The sequence below is a fragment of the Grammomys surdaster genome, unplaced genomic scaffold (assembly GCF_004785775.1).
Source record: "Grammomys surdaster isolate TR1022 unplaced genomic scaffold, NIH_TR_1.0 125780, whole genome shotgun sequence".
NCBI lineage: Eukaryota > Metazoa > Chordata > Mammalia > Rodentia > Muridae > Grammomys > Grammomys surdaster.
The window spans coordinates 2,737,675-2,757,292 of record NW_021620611.1 but is presented as its reverse complement, the minus strand read 5'-3'; the positions used below and the strand labels follow the sequence as shown (position 1 = coordinate 2,757,292).

The window sequence follows — 19,618 nt, the reverse complement described above, 5'->3', positions numbered from 1 at the left end:
GGGAGGGGGGAGGGAGGGAGGGAGGGAGGGAGGGAGAGAGAGAGAGAGAGAGAGAGAGAGAGAGAGAGAGAGAGAGAGAATAGTGGATAGATAAAAGCAGACATACAGGGGAGTTTCAATGCCATAGAAACCTTAGCAAAAGTATTAACAAAGCTAAGTCATCATCACCAAAGAACTTCTGTGGTGCTTTCCATCCTTGCAAATTATCTATTTGAGGAGCTGTCAGACATGACAGCTAGGTCACATGAAAAACATATTCTAGTGCAGTTAAATACAGATGTGTATAGGTGCAGGCCATCCTCCAGAGGATTTAGAATGGAGAGTCTAATTCCATACAAGAAGAAAGAACAGAGAAAACAATAAAAAGTTATTTCTTTAAAACATTGTTATTATTAGAGTAAAATTTATATGCCACATTCATTCATCAAAGGTGTGATTTGGAGAATTTAAATTTTTACAGACTTGTACAACTTAATTTTAGAGCATTTTCATAACTTGAAAAATCAATCTTATACTCATTTATTGCATCTTGTACTTACTATCCCCTGGTGCTATGCATTTAGGATCTATTTTCTGTTTCTGTATATTAGTCTATTTTGGACACTGCATAGAAATAAAAAATCATAAAACATATGACCTTTTACAACTTCTTTATCTTATCTATTATGTACATTAAAGGCTCAGTGAAAATAGGAGAGAATAACAGGGAAGATAATGATTCCCATATCACCGTCAAATCCATTGCTTGGTGCATTATCCTAAAGGTAATAAAAAGAAAACAAAGAAAAAAACCTCTTCCATATTGTAGCATGTATCAGTACTTTAAAATTTTATGGTTAAGCAATATTATATTGTGTGGATATATCTTATCTATCAGTTGGTAGATATTTGAGTTGTTTTCACTTTGGGTGACTTCTCAAGTAACTCTGTCATGAGGAATTCTCTTTAAGATTTTGTGTGGACATTCATCTTCATTTCTCCTAAGTCCCATGCAGCAGCAGATTGTTGGGTTATATGCTAGATGTATGCTTAACCCTTCTGATGGACAGCCAAGTTATTTTCCAGAGCAGTGGCTCCATCGTATAATCTCACGAGCAATTCAAAATGTACCTAGTGTGTGGATGTATGGTCCTCTGCCTGCATCAATCCATACATCCTACTGGTAATTCTTTGTGGATTAAATTAAAGTTCCCTATTGGCTCTTGTTGAGCATCTTTTGTAGACTTACTGCCTACTTGAATAATTTCTTCCTATAAATTTCTATCCAATAGCTTGTTTATTTCAACTAGTTTTTTTTTTTTAATTTTATTATTGAGCTTTAAGAGTTCTTCCTGTTTAGATACTAGTCTGGCACCAGATAAATTATTTAGAAACATTTTCTCTCATTCTGTGAGTTGACTTTTCTTTCTTGATGATATCACAGAATAAAATTATTTTATATAGAACCCTAAGCTTACAACCTCTATGACTTCAGCTGCACTTGGTATCGGAACGAGAAAGCACAGAAAGTTAATTGAGCCCAATCTTGACTTAATTATCCATTGGGTTTGTCAAGTATGAAATGAGTTAAATGAACCCTTCCTGTGACTCCACCTCCATAAAAAGCAACAATCAAGCTTTCTGTTTGTACACCAACCAACCAAACAGGACAAGTCACATAACATGAGCCAACTCAGCTGTGGCCGGACAAGTTGCCTGTGCGGGTCAGTGTCTGCTCTCCCTCGCATGCTACCACTTCTACCCCAGCTGGAGTCAGATTGTCAAAGCCTTTCAGATAAGAGATGAGGCGTGGCTGCTGGGTCCCTCTGGGTCATGTTGCCCCCTGTGAGAAGTTTCTTTGTGTAGTGTGAAGGAATCACTTAACTGTTCACATTTACTACCAGATAATCTAATTGGACGAGGTTGGCAGACACTGAATGTTCCACGGGCTTTAAATCAGTGTCTATCTGCTTTGGAGTAGTTTCAGAGACACTCAAGAACACATCATTATTTCCAGTTAATGCTCCATGACCTGCCTGCTCTCAGTCCTGGGATCTAAAACCTACTGATAAAAAAAGGATCTTGATGGAAAAGCTAAACCCGTGAATCTCCAACATAATTGTGCCTTTGTAAACCTGAAATCTCTTAAGAGCCCTTTGTTCCCAACATTTAAGAGGGCTTTTGATATGAAAAGTTTAGTCTCAGGAGGGGGTCTATATCAAATACAATCATTTATGGAGCTGTTAATGGTCAGATGTTCTTAAATTCATTAGGAAAACTGCCCCAAAGTACAGAGAAATTAGGAGCAGTTAATGAGGAGTCAGATGTGTGGTCTGCAGGAGAGATCTACAAATTCTTGCCAATCTTGAGAACAGGCACAAATAGCCAGATTCCTTGGAGTGACCGTGATACACACTCTTAGCTAGATTTTCTCAGAGCAGATATTGAGACAGAGATAGGCTTGTAGCTAGTGCTTGGAGTCATGCCTTAAGAGGGTAAGAGGTACAGGCTCACTGGAAGATTAAACTGGGATGCAGCTGTTTGTTGTAGACAGGAGCTTGACGCTGCAAAGGTCTCTCAAGAATATCCAGAATGAGATACAGAAACCTAGCTTCTGTACTCAGCATGAATCAGTCACAAGATATGGGCTGGCCCTAGGGTTGGGGCTTAGCCTTGAGCCAGCCAATAGCTAAGCAATTCCTAGATAAAGATTATTGTGTTCCCTTGGAGTTGACACTGACAGCTAGGGCACCTGGGTTGTAAAATGGAACATCAGGACTACACCGTCCATTCCACCCACCTGACACCTGGCCTTTGCCTCCTGCCACTCACTGTACTACGATAAACAGAACAGAGTATGTCCACACCAGCCTGCAAACTTCCCCAAGAGTCTACGTTCCTCCTCTCCCAGCTGCTATTGTGGAGTTGGGTGTTTCAAGATTGGTGTCAGGAAGTGCTGAGCCCAACCTCTTTCTTTTGAAGTAGTGAAGTTTGTGTCTTTGAGGTCCTGAGTTTCACAGAGCAAACATACTTACCTGTGAGCTGAATATATGTTAGGGTGCTCTCCTCTGACAACTGGGCCCCAAGGCTCTGATCAGCTTTCTCTACTAAGAGTTTTTTCTGGGAGGTAGAGACAGGCTCCCTGGCTTCCCCTGAATTTACAATAAATTGCTTTCCTGGTTTTCTTTGCCAAAATGCCAATATATCTTAAGTAGATTGGCAATAGCCATTCAATTCCACTGTCATAGTTACCAATTGCTGCAAACCCTTCCTCCCACTAGAATATCATTCTTAACAACTGGGCATTTATTGATTTCTTCGCATATCTCCAACAAATTATCCAAAGCTATAGGCTTAGACAATAGGAAGTCTTTGCTCTAACTTCAGGAAAACATAGAAATCAAGGTATGAGCAGTGCTAGGCTCTGCCTGTTGGCTGATCATTCTTCCACTTTCTGTTTCTGAGGACTCAAACATCCTTTATATTGTGATTGTAAAACTCTGTTTTCTGTCTTCATCATCACTGGGCCTCACCCACTGTTTATCCCCTTGTCTATCATCTGCTCCTACAAGGACAGCAGTCATTGAAATTCAGGCCCACCATTAATTCTGGAGGACTAACAGATACAACCCACTTTCAAATAAGATAATATTCTAAAATCTAAAGTAATTTTGAATCTTGGAGGGATTCTATCCATTAGTTTATTTGTGCCTAGCCCATTAAAATCCCATATGACCACTCACAGCACTCCTAAAGTTGTCCAATGTCTCCAGGAAGCAGGTGTGAGGATGGAGTATAGCTTCCAGAAGGCTGTGTCTCCTTGGTAAAATACTTTCAGTATACACACACACACACACACACACACAGCTGCTGCTCTTCGGTCTCCTACATCAGGACTTGGGTCATGCTAAAGCAAAAGGAGTATCTAGAGAACAATATTTAAAGAGGTACCTACTTTTCTGCACCAAAGCTATGACTCTCTGATCCTGTAAGTTTGCCTCCACTAGATGTCCTGCCACTAGACACTTGATTGAGTCACACATGTCCTGGCTTTGAGAGTGTACATTGTTAAGGTAAACAGTTGCTGGCTGAAGTGCTTCCCAACAGGTTTGAACCAATTTACATTCTTGTCATCAACATCTGAGAATCCCACATGCTTCACATTCTTCAACTTGACTTTAATGAATTTGAAAGATGTGAACCGGGAAATTGACTTATAGCATATTTATTACTAATAAACTTGAACATCCTGTCTATTTAACAACTATCAGGTTTCATTGTTATAGATTTCTTTTTATAACCTCTACCTGTTTTTCTGTTCTATTGTCTTATTATTGACTTATGATTTCTTACTTTTCTCTGCTAACCTCTCCTGTATAATACAGGAGCAGATATTTTCTCCCAGACTACTTTGATCAGTTTGTTTGTTTGTTTGTTTGTGTGTTTGCTGAGACAGAGTTGAAGGGTGTTATTGTGTTACCTAGGCTGGCCTCATAAATGATCCTCCTGCTTAAGACTCTGAGTGCTTATTACGAGCTTACACCACCATGAAAGCGTTATTTTCTTTTTGTGGCATTTTTATTATATGAAATGTTTACATTTGAATACATTCAGATGATTTATTGCTTTATGTTTTAACTGTATTATATTCTTTTCTAATGATGTCATTAAAAACATTATTGGACACAGGAGAGATGACTCAGAGGTTAAAAGCCCTGGCTGCTCTTCCTGAGGACTGGGGTTCAATTCCAACACCCAAATGGCAGCTAAGGACTGTAACTACCATGCTAGAGGATTCAAATTCTCTTCTGGCTTCTGTGGGGACTACATACACACATATGTTGCACAAACATACATTTAGACAAACACTCATACACATAAATACCCCCCCCAATTTTTAAAAAGATTTTTTTCCCAAATTTTCTTATAAAGTTCCAAAGTTTGGGTATTTAAATGAAAACAATTCAATATCACTGAAATGTATTTTATGTACAGCATCAAGATTTTTCTACAACTACCCAGTTCCCATAAAGATAGTGAGCAAAAACATGTTTGAAGTGTTCCCATAAATTTTGACACTGGGATTAAATTTATTAAAATTTATTCCAAAATAAGAAAGAGTGATATGTGCAAAGACTCTCTGGGATAATCGTATTACCTGTCTGCATGGGTGAATTGCAGACAGTCTATGAAGCGGCGTGAGGATGAAGAAATAAACTCAGTCACATTTGCCTAGTAGAATGCTTGATAGAAAACAAAACTACACTTGGAGAAAATGTGATTCTAAGAGAGGGGAAGGGTAGCCTCAATGGAAAGAGCTAGGTGAACAAATACTGCTTTTGAAAAACACATAAATACAAAAGAGCTGGAAAATCTATTAGCCTGTTAATTATCTGTAGAATGTGAGGTTATGAATAATTAATTTTCTCTTGTTGATGAATATTTTTCACTATTATGTATTTCATTCTACCTTGTTTTATTTTATTAATGTTCTTTTTTATTGGATATTTTATTTATTTACGTTTCAGATGTTATCCTCTATCCCCATCTCCCCCCAGAAACCCCTTACCCCTTCCCCACTCCTGCTGCTTCTATGAGGGTATGACCCCACCCATCGACCCACTTCCTCCTCCCCACCCTTGAATTCTTCCACACTGGGGCATTCAGCCTCCACAGGACCAAGGACCTCCTCTCCCACCAATGCCTAACAGGCCATCCTCCCTTACATATACAGCTGGAGCCATGAGTCCCTCCACATGTGCTCCCTGGGAGCTCTGGTTGGTTGATATCGTTGCTCTCCCCATGGGACCTCAAACCCCTTCAGCTCCTTCAGTCTTCTCTCTAACTCCTCCATTGAGGAACCCAATGATCAATTCAATGGTTAGCTGTGAGGCTCTGCCTCTGCATATGTCAGACTCTGGCAGAGCCTCTCAGGAGACAGGTATATTAGTCTCCTGTCAGCATGCACTTCCTGGCATACAAAACAGTGTCTGCATTTGGTGACTGCACTTGGGTGGATCCCCAGGTGGGGCAGTCTCCAGACAGCCCCTCCTCCAGTCTCTGCTCCACATTTTGTCTCTATATTTGCTCCTGTGAGTATTTTGTTACTCCTAAGATGGACCAAAGCACCCACACTTGATCTTCCTTCTTCTTGAGCTTCATGTGGTCTGTGAATTGTATCTTGGGTATTCTAGCTTTTGAGCTAACATCCACTAATCAGTGAGTGACTACCATGTGTGATCTTTTGTAATTGGGTTACCTCACTCAGGATGATACTTTCTAGTTTCATCCATTTGCCTAAGAATTTCATGAGTTCATTGCTTTTAATAGCTGAGTAATAGTCCATTGTGTAAATGTGCCACATTTTCTGTATCCATTCCTCTGCTGAAGGACATTTGGGTTCTTTCCAGCTCTGGCTATTATAAATAAGACTGCTATGAACATAGTGGAGCATGTGTCCTTGTTAAAGGTTGGAGCATCTTTTGGGTATATGCCCAGGAGTGATATAGCTGGATCCTCAGGTAATAATATGTCCAATTTTCTGAGGAACCGCCAGACTCATTTCCAGAGTGGTTGTACCAGCTTACAATCCCAGCAACAATGAAGAAGTGTTCTTCTTTCTCCACATCCTCTCCAGCAGGTACTATTCCCTGAGTTTTTGATCTTAGCCATTCTAACTGGTGTGAGGTGTAATCTCAGGGTTGTTTTGATTTGCATTTTCCTGATGACTACAGATGTTGAGCATTTCTTTAGGTGTTTTTCGATCATTCAAGTTTCCTCAGTTGAGAATATTTTGTTTAGCTCTGTTCCCCATTTTTAATAGGGTTATTTGATTGTCTGGAGTCTAATTTCTTGAGTTCTTTGTATATATTGGATGTTAGCAGTCTATCAGATGTAGGACTGGTAAAGATCTTTTCTATTGACAGTGATCTTTGCCTTACAGAAGCTTTGCAATTTTATGAGGTCCACTTGTCAATTCTTGATCTTAGACCATAAGCCATTGGTGTTCTATTCAGGAACTTTTCCCCTGTGCCCATGTGTTCGAGGCTCTTCCCCACTTTCTCTTCTATTAGTTTCAGTGTATCTGGTTTTATGTGGAGGTCCTTGATCCACTTGAACTTGAGCTTTGTACAAGGAGATAAGAATGGGTCGATTTGCATTCTTCTACAAGCTGACCTCCATTTGAAACAGTACCATTTGTTGAAAATGCTGTCTTTTTTCCACTGGATGATTTTAGCTCCTTTGTCAAAGATCAAGTGACCACAGGTGTGTGGGTTTATTTCTGGGTCTTCAATTCTATTCCATTGATCTTGCCTATCTCTGTACCAATACCGTGCAGTTTTTTTTTTTTTTTATCACTATTGCTTTGTAGTACAGCTTGAGGTCAGGAATGGTGATTCTCCTAGAAATTCTTTTACTCTTGAGAATAGTTTTTGCTATCCTGTTTTTGTTTTTTTGTTTTTTGTTGTTTTTTTTTGTTATTCCAAATGAATTTGAGAATTGTTCTTTCTAACTCTATGAAGAATTGAGTTGGGATTTTAATGGGGATTGCATTGAATCTGTAGATTGCTTTCGGCAAGATGGCCATTTTTTACTATATTAATCCTGCCAACACATGAGCATGGGAGATCTTTCCATCTTCTGAGATCTTCTTCAATTTCCGTCTTCAGAGACTTGAAGTTCTTGTCATACAGATCTTTCACTTGCTTGGTTAGATTCACACCAGGGTATTTTATATTACTTGTGACTATTGTGAAGGATGTCATTTCCCTAATTTCTTTCTCAGCCTGTTTACCCTTTAAATAGAGGAAGGCTACTGATTTGTTTGAGTTAATTTTATATCCAGCCACTTTTCTGAAGTTGTTTATCATGTTTAGGAGTTCTCTGGTGGAAGTTTTGGGGTCACTTAGGTATACTATCATATCATCTGCAAATAGTGAAATCTTGACTTCTTTCTTTCTTATTTGTATCCCTTTGACCTCCTTTTGTTGTCTAGTTGCTCTGGATAAGACTTCGAGCACTATATTGAGTAGGTAGGGAGAGAGTGGGCAGCCTTGTCTAGTCCCTATTTTAGTAGGATTGCTTCAAGTTTCTCTCCATTTAGTTTGAAGTTGGCTACTGGTTTGCTGTATATTGCTTTTACTATGTTTAGATAGGGGCCTTGAATTCCTGATCCTCCCAGGACTTTTACCATGAAGGGGTGTTGAATTTTGTCAAATGATTCTCAGCATCTAGTGAGATGATCATGTGATTTTTTTAGTTTGAGTTTGTTTATACAGTGGATTATGTTGATGGATTTCTGAATATTGAACCATCCCTGCATTCCTGGCATAAAGTCTACTTGATCATGATGAATGATTATTTTGATGTATTTTTGGATTCGGTTTTGGAGAATTTTATTGAGTATTTTTGCATCAATATTCATAAGGTAGATTGGTCTGAAGATTTCTTTCTTTCTTGGGTCTTTCTGTGGTTTTCGGTATGAATGTAATTCTGGCTTCATAGAACAAACTGGGTAGTGTTCCTTCTGTGTCTATTTTGTGGAATAGTTTGAAGAGAATTGGTATTAGGTCCTCTTTGACAGTCTGATATAATTCAGCGCTAAAACCATCCTGGGCTTTTTCTGGTGAGGAGACTTTGAATGAATGCTGATATTTCTTTAGGGATTTTGGGACTGTTTAGATGGTTTATTTAATCTTGATTTAACTTTGATACCTGGTATCTGTCTAGAAAATTGTCCATTTCATCCAGATTTTCCAGTTTTGTTGAATATAGGCTTTTGTAGTACGATCTGAATGTTTTTTGAATTTCCTAGATTTCTGTTGTTGTCTCTCTTTTCAGTTCTGATTTTATTAATTTAGATGCTATCTCTGTGCCCTCTAGTTAGTCTGGCTAAGGGTTTATTTATCTTGATTTTCTCAAAGAACCACTTCCTGGTTTTGTTGATTCTTAATATAATTCTTTTCCTTTCTACTTGGTTGATTTTAGCCCTGAGTTTGATTATTTCCTCATGTCAACTCCTCTTGGGTATATTTGCTTCTTTTTGTTCTAGAGCTTTCAGGTGTGCTGTCAAGTTGTTAGGGTTTGTTCTCTCCACTTTCTTTTTGTAGACACTTAGAAATATGAGTTTTCCTCTTAGCACTGCTTTCATTGTGTCCCATAAGTTTTGGTATGATGTGCCTTCATTTTCATTAAATTCTAAAAAGACTTTAACTTTTTTGTTTATTCCTTGACCAAGTTATCATCGAGTAGAGAATTGTTAAGTTTCTAGTGCATGTGGGCTTTATTTTGTTGTTGTTATTGAAGACCAGCCTTAGTTCGTGGTGATCTGATAGGATGCATGGAAATATTTAAATCGTCCTGTATCTGTCGAGGCCTCTTTTATGACTCATTATATGGTCTATTTTGGAGATGGTACCATGAGGTGCTGAGAAGAATGTATATTCTTATGTTTTAGGATGAAATGTTCTGTAGATATCTGTTAAAACCATTTGGTTCATAACTTTTCTTAGTTTCACTGTGTCTCTATTTAGTTTCTATTTCCATGATCTGTCTATTGCTAAGAGTGAGGTGTTGAAGTCTCCCACTATTATTCTGTGAAGTGCAATGTGTGCTTTGAGCTTTAGTAAGGTTTCTTTTATGAATGTATGTGCCCTTCCACTTGAAGCATAGATACTCAGAATTGAGAGTTCTTCTTGGTAGATTTTTCCTTTAATGAGTATAAAGTGTCCTTCCTTATCATTTTTGATAACTTTTGGTTGATAGTTGATTTTATTCGATATTAGAATGGTTACTCCAGCTTGTTTCTTGGGACCATTTGCTTGAAAAATTGTTTTCAAGCCTTTTACTCTGAGGTAGTGCCTCTCTTTGTCACTGAGGTGTGTTTTCTGTATGCAGCAAAATGCTAGGTCCTGTTTATGTATCCAGTCTGTTAGTCTATGTCTTTTTATTGGGGAATTGAGACCATTGATGTTAAGAGATATAAAGGAGAAGTGATTGTTCCTTCCTGTTATTTTTGTTATTAGAGGTGGAATTATGTTTGTGTGGCTAACTTCTTTTGGTTTTGCTGGAAGAAGATTACTTTCTTGCCTTATCTAGGGTGTAGTTTCCCTCCTTGTGTTGGAGTTCTCTATTAACCTTTGTAGGGCTGGATTTGTGGAAAGATATTGTGTAAATTTGGTTTTGTCATGGAATATCTTGGTTTCTCCATCTATGGTAATTGAAAGTTTTTCTGGGTATCATAGCCTGGGCTGGCATCTGTGTACTCTTAGGGTCTGTATGACATCTATCCAGGATCTTCTTGCTTTTATAGTCTCTGGTGAGAAGTCTGGTATAATTCTTACAGGTATTCCTTCATGTTACTTGACCTTTTTCCCTTACTGCTTTTAATATTCGTTCTTTGTTTTGTGCATTTGATGTTTTGATTATTATGTGACAGGCGGAATTCCCTTTCTGGTCTAGTCTATTTGGAGTTCTGTAGGCTTCTTGTATGTTCATGGACATCTCTTTCTTTAGGTTAGGGAAGTTTTCTTCTATAATTTTGTTGAAGATATTTACTGGCCCTTTAAGTTGGGAATCTTCACTCTCCTCTATACCTATTATCCTTAGGTTTGGTCTTCTCATTGTGTCCTGGATTTCCTGGATGTTTTGGGTTAAGAACTTTTTGCATTTTGCGTTTTCTTTGACAGTTGTGTCAATATTTTCTATAGTATCTTCTGCACCTGAGATTCTTCTATCTCTTGTATTCTGTTGGTGATGCTACATCTATGACTTCTGACTTCTTTCCTAGGTTTTCTATCTCCAGAGTAGTCTTCCTTTGTGATTTCTTTATTGTTTCTACTTCCATTTTCAGATCCTTGATGGTTTTGTTCAATTCCTTCACTTGTTTGGTTGTGTTTTCTTGTAATTATTTAAGGGATTTTTGTGTTTCCTCTTTAAGGGCTTCTACCTGTTTACTTGTGTTTTCCTGTATTTCTTTATGGGAATTACTTATGTCCATCTTAAAGTCTGCTATCACCATAATGAGAAGTGATTTTAAATCTGAATTTTGCTTTTCCAGTGTGATGGGGTATCCAGGACTTGCTGTGGTGGGAGAACTGGGTTCTGATGATACCAGGTAACCTTGGTTTCTATTGCTTACGTTCTTGTGTTTGCTTTTTTGACATCTGGTTAACTCTAGTGCTACCTGGACTCACTGTCTGACTGGAGCCTGTCTTTCCTGTTATCATGTTTGTGTTAGAACTCCTGAGAGTCCAGATGTCTCTGTGATCCTGTGATCCTGAGATCCTGGGTGTGTTGGAGCTCCTGGGAGTCCTGTTTCCTTTGGGTGTTGTGGGATTGGTTCCAGAGGCAGGTAGTGCTCAAGGTCTGCTCAGAGCACCATCTCGGATCGGAAGGAATCTGTGCCAATGAGTCTTGGTAGGGTGTCTTCAGGGGAGCAGACCAGCTAGAAGGCAACTGCTCTGGGTGCAGCTGATCCTCTGGGGTGGGTCAGAATATGGTGTCTTCATGGGAGCAGATCATCTAGGGGTCTGCCCCAGCAGAAAGAACCATGCAGAGGGGGCAGAAAGGGAGTGGTATTCAGGAGGGTGGATTTTGTGGGTGATGGATCCCTAGTTCACTGCTGGCCTCCCAGGTGCAGCTTTGGGACTTCAGGTTGTTGGGGAGGGTTCTTACCAACTGCTCTGAGTGAGGCAGATCCTCTGGGAAGGGTCAGAAAATGGTGTCTTCATGGGAGCAGATCAGCTAGAAGTCTGCCCCAGCAGGAAGGACCAGGTGGAAGAGTGTTTATTAATGTTCTAATTATGAGGGATAGAGTCTTGTTTTGGGCTGTGATTAGTGTGGAGTTCCCATTGTAGACCAGGCTGGTGTTGAACTTAAGAGGATTCTCTTGATTCCACTTTGCAAATGCTGGGATTGTAGACATGAGCTGCCATGCCTAGCCTACATATCACATCCTAAGAACAAAAACTGAGAAAGTTACATTAAAGCAATGATTTCAATTAGCAGAGCACTTAAGGATGAGTGAGCAGTGATTCTGTGGGTTACTATAATAAAATCTAGCCAAAGCCCAGAATCATTTTTAAACTTCTGTTTAGTTCTTTACAGTTTTTATACAATGTGATCATATTCACCTGCCCACCCATCCCCACCAACTTCCCAGAATCACTTGCTTTTCCCTACCCACTCAATTTGATATTCATTTTTTGTCCCTGAAATCCATCAAGAACAATGCACGCATAGCATGTATATGCACCACGTGCATGCAGTGTCCTTAGAGTTCAGAAGACAGCATTGGACCCCCTGAAATTGGAGTTACTGATAGTTGTGAGCCACTGAATTAGGGTCCTCTGTAAGAGCAAGTGATCCTAGCTGCTGTGACATCTTTCAAAAAATCTTTGGTTAGATTTTTTTTTTTTTTGAGAAATGCTCAACTTGTTTTACTCCCTTCAACACATACTAAGAAGGTAGTTTATGCAAAAACATAATCCTTGAAAATTCTACACAAAATACCTATTAAGTTTTCACATTTTTTAAATCTTATAAATTATATTAAAAGAACCAAGATGATTTTAATACGTGTTTTATTTTTGCTGATATGCTAGTCCATGTTGACAGCCAGATCTCTGGAGGCAAGATGACAATTTGTCCAAATCATCCTGGTTTTTACTATGGCTGTTTTAAGCATCTACGTTGAAAACATTGAATGATGAGTTTTAAAACTATTTATACAACCAGTGTCCCCTGTATGTTTTATGTCTAGCTCTCTAGCATATTTCTGTTTGTATATTTAGAATATATATAATAAATAGTATTGTTATATATTGGATATTGTAATACATAATATATTACATATAAATACTTCTATATGATTATTTATTAATATATTATATAACACCTATGATATATTAATCATATAAATATATAAATAAATAACACATTATTTGTATATAACATATAATATAAATCCTAAATATATATTTAAATCAGAGATATTCATTTAACAATATATTATTTAATAATATAAACACAAAATATATATTTCAATGTATATATATACACTAAATCATATATATATGTATATATACATACATATATATATGTATATATGTATGTATATATACATATATATAGTGTATTTAGCTATAAAAACTAAACCCTATGGATAGCATTGAAACTCTTTTTATTTTTTTCTCCACAGCAGAATTTCCTTATTTTGCTTGCCAAGAAATAACTACTATCAAGAATCAGGTATGTATAATTCCAATTTGTGTTTTTGTACATTAATTACATGTATATATATTTTATTTGATCAATGCATAGTTATAGTTTGAATGTTTTTTTAGTTTGAAATTTATTTATTTTATATTTATGTGTATGAGTTTTTGCTTGTGTGTGTGTTTATATACCATGTGTATGGAGTTTCCACAGAGACCAAAAGAAGGTATATTGGATCCTCTGGAACTGGGGCTATATAGGATTGTGAGGCACCAAGTGGGTGAGAGAAACCAAACTCAGGTCCTCTGAAAGAGCAAAAAGTATTTTTCACTGCTGAGCCATCTCTCCAGATCCTGACATTTTTAAAATTTTATATTCAAATGTTCAGTAGCATAAACCTAAATTACTTAAAATGAGTAATAGTCTGAACAGACAGTTCCTTGTTGAAAGTATACAAATGCCATTTACATGAAAAAAAGCTGAACATCATGAATCATTGGTGAAATAGAAATCAAAATTAAAATAGCATACTATCTTACTTCACTAATAATGGCTATTATCCAAAAGACTAACAAAAGTACAAAAAAGTAACAAAAGTACTGCTCAGTATGTGGTGGGAAAGAGGAACCTTGCATACTGCTGGCTATAATGTAAATTACTCTAGGCATTATGTAAAACGGTATGGAGATTCTTCAAAACAGTAAATCGAGAAGTACCACATGATTTAGAAATCCCCCAGCAGTGTCTAGAACCTAAGGAAATGAAATCAATATGTCAAAGAGACAGCTGCACTCCCATGCTCATGCCAGCTCAACTCATAACAGCCACGACATGGAGACAACCCGTGTGTGCCACCTGATGAATGGGGCATAAGAATGCGGTGCATATACACAGTAGAATGCTAATCAGCACAAGCAGTCTGAAATTCTGTCATTTGCAGAAAGACGTATGGAAATGGAAATCCTTTTATGGCGTGAAATGACTCAAACAGAAAGACAAGTGCTGTGTGAAACCATGTGCTTGTGAAACCTAAAAAAGTTCATCTTATCAGAGTTGACAGTTGAATGCTGGCCATGGGAGGCTGGGAGAGTAAAGACGAGGAGTGGTGGAAATGTAACCAGTGCCTACTAATCCACATTTTGGCAGTGACAGGATGTGCTATCATGTCTGAGAGTGACTGTAGGCAACAATAGCACACTATACATTCCAAAGTGAAGAAGGAAGAATTCTGAAATTGCCGATCAGAAAAAATTCTGTAAGCTTGAGGAGACAGAAATGTGTGTTCTAGTAATATATTATGCATTCTATACACGTAACAAAACATACAACATGCGATGTTTATTTTCTTAAATGTAAGTTTAAATTTTTAAATACTGTATTTTTTTTATTAAAATATGAAGAAGTCAGGCAAAGTGACTTTCCTGTCAGTAAATATGGCAGACATTGCACCTACCGTTGTTTGCATTCCATTGGCAATGCTTTGGCACATCACTAAGATGGGGTTGGGAGTTGTCAACTTTGGCTGTGTGCTCTGTGTGCAGGAAGCAGGGAGGACAAAGAACAGACACTAGCATTATTTTACAAACTGGGGTCTGTTGAACTTTTGGGTTTCCTCTTCTGACAGCTGATTATATATTTTTCTTTTCTTTAGTTTGTCCTTTTTTCTGTTGATTTATAAAGATGAACTAATGAACACTTAGAGTCTTAGCTATCTGAAATTAAACATATACTCTAGATTTGTATATTTATACAATAAATTGGATTATTCAACATGTGCTAGTATACATGTCTAAACAAAGCTTTTTAAAGTAGTCTAAAGGAGGTTTATTTAAATCATATCGCATTTTTGTAAATTTAATTTCCCTTTATAAATACCTAATACTTATTCTGTTTTATTTCTTTTGGAAATATGAAACCCCATCTATTAATTTCATTAAAAATTAGACAGACCTTTATATTATTTTGATTTCTAAAAATTACTGGGGATGTGAGAAGTTCTTTAGGCTGATGTAAATTACTTAAAATTAAAACTTAGAGAAGAGTCTGCCTCTTAGATCCAACTGCGGCTCAAGGGGAATCCAAGCACTGATACGACCTTGTGGGAATTCTCTTGGTCATTGAGTTTCATTGTTTTCTCCCGTCCAGGTGGTATTATTTCTGACACCTAGTTAGAGATTGTTCTGCAGAGTGGAGTGAGCAAAGTAACCTGAAGAAAACACTTGATGATGCAAAGCTTATGTCATTGTTAAAAATTTGAAACGCAGATACTATTTTTAAAACTTCATACAGATGTCACTAGAAGTAGCTTAATCTTGCCTCCAGTTCCGTGGACATATTCAGCCCACTGCTTTCTGCAGATACTGTTCTCTCTGTTTCAAGTACTGCTCCTCCACAATCACTACCATCTGTGTGCATGAACACACACACGTGCACATAGACATGTGCGTGGGTGTGGTTGGACTACTTAGCATGTGCCCGACCACAGCTATGAGTCAAGGCTTTTCTGGGGCTTGTGTTTACTTGAGTTGCTCTATTCCTCACAGCAACCCAGGGTCTGGTCTGGCTTTCCAGCCCAAAGTCAAGCAGCTCTGAGAGAAGCTACCTAAGTTCAAGTTGTGCTTTGGAGTTTTCTGTCAGTCTTTCAGAACAGGACAGGTTGTTTTCACCTCTGTCAACACTGTATCTTTCTTCATCTCCTTCAACTAGGCATCCTGCCTGACCCACACAGTCAACATCTGACGCAATTAGTAGGGCTGTGCCCCCAGTGACCTCAGCTCTTCAGTACCTCACCAGAACATCTTAGGCCCTTAGGATCCTTAGGCTTGGCCAAGAAGAAAAGAAGACACAGGTGTGAAGAGGCAAGTGAAAGAACAGGCTAGGGTATGGTTTTAGCTTTATTAGAATTTTAACAATGTGTTGAAGAAATGAGTCTTTTGTTAAGAATACAGACATCATTATTTTACTCATACAAGGGAACCTTAACTTTTAAAAACAGCTTCTAGATGGTCACATTTTACTCTGCAGTTCAAACCCGAAGCTGATTGGAACGCAGCATCAGAAAGAGGAAAATGAGCTGAGGTGACGAATGTGGAAGAATCAGATGGATTCCAGGCTTGACCCTTCCTTCCCCTTTCTCAGGATGGAGTTAATATTAACTTAGTTAATAAGCAGATATGACTACTGTATGCCAGGATACTCTGGTTGCTGAGATGTGGCAGAACCCGAGACAAGTGAGATCCTGTTCTCCTGGAGCTTAAATGAAGATTCTAGAGAATACAATGATGTACAGAACAACTGACAAATAAAGAGGAGTATGGTAAACGTCATAAAAAATACGTACAGAGAGTGTCATGTAAGCCATTGTTGTCATTAAAGTTCCTTCAGAAAACAGCATAGGATAGCAATCAGCTGTCTACTGCCAAAATTCATGTTGAAATATTAATCCCAGCGTGACCGACCATATTAGTGGATGGATGCCTGAAGGGTCGTCAGATGATGGGGGTGGAGCCCTCATGGATGTGATTGGTGCCAGTTCTAAGAATGGCAACAGAAAGCACTGTAGCCTCTCACACTGTGTGCTAGCTCAGTGAGACTACACCCATCCATGAGAGGTCGGCTCTTCACCTGACACTGAATATCCCGATCTTGAATTCCCAGGCTTCAGAATAAACCTGAAGAGTAAATTCTCATAGTTTACAAGTTTATCTGGCATTATTTTGTGACAGCCCAGTTGAACTCAGACATAAGCTGAGATCTGAATAAGAAATGAGCCTTGTGAGGTAAGCTGCAAGTGTTCATCAAGCAAAAGGCTCTGAGAAGACTAAAGTGAACACAGGAAAGGGGCAGGTGACCTGGAGTATGGTGGATAAGAATACAGGACTGTAAAATAGATGAAGTCCCTAGAGCCAGATCATGCGAGATCATGCAGACCTCCATGGGACCAGGCAAAGAGCCTAGGTGATAAGTGCAAGGTTTTAGTTTAGAGAAGCGTCCACTTTGGGGAGTCTTTGGGACACTGGACAGCCATGGCTGCCAGAATCAGGCAACTACAAGATTTAGGAAGTCTGGGCAGGTTGGTTCCTGGACTGTTTGAAAGTAGAGAGCAGATAGAGAAGAGAAAGAATCCGATACAGAAACAGCATCCAACTGTGGAGAACCAGGCAGCAGATATGACTGACTCAGTGAAGGTTTCATTTGACGGACATAAAATTCTCTGACAGCGTGAAACAGGCCCAGAGTCCTGATGAAGAATGACGAGGGTTACTGTGGTTCCATAGAAACCTGAGTGCCTGGGACTCAGCTATGCCCCCAACATCCCATGCTGTAAACTTGGAGCAGCAAACCAGCTCCAGAACCCGCACACGCACACTTTCTCCAAGTTCTAGTTCCATGGGCAAATCCTCACTAGTGTGAGCCCCAGGCAGCAGGCATGCTGGAAGACAGGACAGCAACACAGTGCTGGGTCACACTAGGAATGACAACGCATCTGGGAAGAACCCTGCTTTTGATAGTGGAGGATCAAATAAAGAACTCTGTACCTTTGGGTCTGGATGCTATGAAGTCTTTAACATTTTCTGTAAATTAAAAGCAAGCCCTGAGGAGGGACTACACATAGAAATTCACTATAGACAGGACTTCATTGTGGATTCCACAGGCAGGTATGCCCTAAGTTAAGTAAAATATGAACTGAAGTTTTTATGCCAACAACATCTCAGAAAATCAGAATGTGCTCATGCTTCAGCAGCAGTGCCATGGATAATTACATTGTCTTTAGTTTTTGTTTTAAGTAAAACACTGCTATACAGCCCCAAAGCCCGCATGCTTCATCATAGACCACCCTGCCTCCTAAGTAAACGTGTGCTTAAATTTTTATTGATTGTAGGAAAATTGAGCCACAATTATGAGTTGAAATGAAGCATATTTCAGGGAGATGTTAGTAATACTACATAAAAATGTATATAGCTGCTGACTTGAAACCATATAGGTACATCATTGACTGGCCAGTATCTGCAGTATTCCCTATAGTCAGGTAAACACTAAGAGCATGGTTATTTTATTAGAAGTGTTTGTTTCTTGCTGTCTTTCTGTGCTCTGTGCATAGTGCGCAGACATGATGTCATTCTCCTTCTGTTCGTTACCTGTTTGTATTTAAACAGAGGAGCTGAAGGGCCTCTGTGGGCATATGTTCTGCCTAGTGTGTATCATCTGGATTGCAGTAGCTTTCCCACTAGTGTGTCTTCTTTACTCATAGAACTCACATAATCACATTTGAACTTCCTTGGCTTTTCCTTCGGAACAAGGGCAATAACAAACTATCCAAACTAACTGCTTGGTCCATAGATATCCAGACAGTTATGCAGAAAAGGAAATCGAGATTAAGGCGGCTGCTCTAGACCACCCAACTGATGTCTGTTATACACAGTAAAGCCAGAACCTGAATTATCTTCTCTTACTATCAGTTTCTCCAAAATGGAGCTTCTCATGAGAGCAAGTGTCAAGCCACTGTGTGTTCAGAGTTAGGGGCATCTGTATGTTTGTTCCCATTGGTCTGTGCATTTTCAAACAACCAGTGAATGGGATGAAATAAGAAATGACCCCTGCAGATGGTATGTGCTGTTTTTAACTGCCCAATATGTGAGGGACTGAGAAAAGACAGCTAAAACAAACCACCGTGGCTTGACCCTGAGTAAGCACCACCTGGAGGAAGTAGAGCCTTGTTTCTCACCTGTGGCGACATTCTACCCAGCTCCTGAATAACTATACCACTTTCTGCGTGACCTCTTCTGTTCAAATATGTCTGTCCCATCCCCCCTGTCTGTCCCATCCCTCCTGTCTGTCCCATCCCCCCTGTCTGTCCCATCCCTCCTGTCTGCTCACACTCTGAGCCTTGACTCAGGACGGCAAGCAGGATAGAGTATAAGAGAGAAGATGCAAAGATGACCTTCCTGTCTTTCTCAGGTGGGTTTTTAAAAGTGGAAATAGCCAGGGGCATTGTAGCTCATTTTAGAGGTGCACATACTTGTATGTGTGTGTGTGTGTGTGTGTGTGTGTGTGTGTGTGTGTGTGTTTTGAAAGAAAGGATATCCGATCTTGATGATGGCTGAACCACTGAATCGTTTTTTCTGAACTACTAATGAGGTTTCCTGAATGAAATGGTAGCAATCTCTTCTACCATGAAAGGATCCAGTCACAGAAAAATCTATGTTGAGACTAGAAGGCCTGAACAAATATAAAACAGACATTGATTTAATGTAGGTATTGGAACTGTACAGGAAACAAGGAAACACGCAAGGTTTGGTGAAAGCAGTACTGACGCTTGAGAGGAAGAAGCAAAGGAGTTAACAGACCAAAAATTGGGGGCCACACACCAGTATCCTAGCCACCATGGAGGCTAAGGCAGGGCAGGGATATCAACTAAACT

The 19,618-nt window shown here is 38.9% G+C and overlaps 1 long non-coding RNA gene across 2 annotated transcripts in view; it reads left to right on the top strand.

The window, feature by feature from the left end:
• LOC114640150 overlaps positions 1–19,618 on the top strand; it is a 77,629-nt gene that overhangs the window by 32,111 nt on the left and 25,900 nt on the right. For both annotated transcript variants that reach the window (XR_003714110.1, XR_003714109.1), the window contains one exon: positions 13,181–13,230. This is a non-coding gene — a long non-coding RNA (uncharacterized LOC114640150). The remainder of the gene's footprint in view (positions 1–13,180; positions 13,231–19,618) is intronic.